The sequence below is a fragment of the Hypomesus nipponensis genome, chromosome 23 (assembly GCF_054491055.1).
Source record: "Hypomesus nipponensis isolate SF chromosome 23, ASM5449105v1, whole genome shotgun sequence".
Lineage (NCBI taxonomy): Eukaryota > Metazoa > Chordata > Actinopteri > Osmeriformes > Osmeridae > Hypomesus > Hypomesus nipponensis.
Genome location: NC_140383.1, coordinates 7264076 through 7265352, shown reverse-complemented (window position 1 = coordinate 7265352; position 1277 = coordinate 7264076).

Genomic DNA, 1277 nt, shown 5'->3' with positions numbered 1-1277 from the left:
TGATTGGTTCATTATCTGGAAGACCAACACAAAGACTGCTTGCCAAAGCTTTTACCAAGCTTCCTGCACAACTAACAAAATCCATAAAGGTGTGCACAAATAAATGCACTGTAGGCAGATGTGTAGAGGTGGTTAGAGTCTGGGGGCACAAGCAGCCCAGCATCACCAGAGATAACAACAATACTGATAAGTAAGGGTTTGTGATTAATCCCACAAGACCTGGTTTCTACTTTATGTTGGGTTTTTCCCCCATAAAAAAAGCACCAAAAGTTGAAAATAATCGCTGCCAAAAGTGGTTAGGCATTGTGTTTCCATGTAAAAGAAAGGCCTGTTGGTAGACGTGGAGGCTGAAAAGCTCAAATGGAACAGTGATTCAGCTTTGTCTCTTTTTCTGGATGAGGTTTGCATGGAGGACTTCCTCAAATTGCTCCTGAAATCATAATCAGGGATATTTTCTCGCACTTGCAACCTTTACCAACCTTTACTACGGTTACTGCTGCCATACATTCTTATTCTAGTGTAGTAATGGTGAAACAGAATGAAGCCTTCTGAATCCCATCCACAACTACATAGAGATACATTGAACCATTTTAGACGGAAGTCTTCACCTTTTGTACCATGCTGTGTAATAGACAATGGTTTTCTGAGTGGAAAAAAGGTCCCCAAAATTAATAGATGCTACAAGATCTGGCAAGGGCAGGTAAAGCATCTACATTCATACACATTCATATTCATATACCTTTAAACAGTATATCTCCATACAGGTAACATAAAGTCCATGTTGGTCTATGTTGTCATCTTGTGGTAGAGACAGAAACTGTCTCAGTGGGACTGTTTTCTGTTCTAAACAGCACTGTGAGTAGTATGCAACTTGTTCTCCCACGGTCCCTGCAAATATTTGTGCAACTTTCCTTCCTTCCTGGTTTGTGAAAAGTCTCAGAAGAAAGGAAATTCAAATGACCCCTCCACCCCCCCCCCTCCCCCCCCACACACACACACACATACATACACAGTAGACCAACACAGCTACAGGGCTGTACAATTGGCTGGAATTACCCATGGTTTGTATATCTTGTGTATATGGAGGACAATGTTGAGAGCAACCGATAGCCATGGTATACTGGAATGAGTTCTGGTACAGAGTGAAAGCGGAGTGGAAACAGACATGCACATGAATAAAGAGAACTGTTCCTTTAGTGAGCCATATAGCAAACTGAGCATTTTATTTACAGTAAAAATGTAATAATTAGTCAACATTAAGTTAAGCAGGATAAATC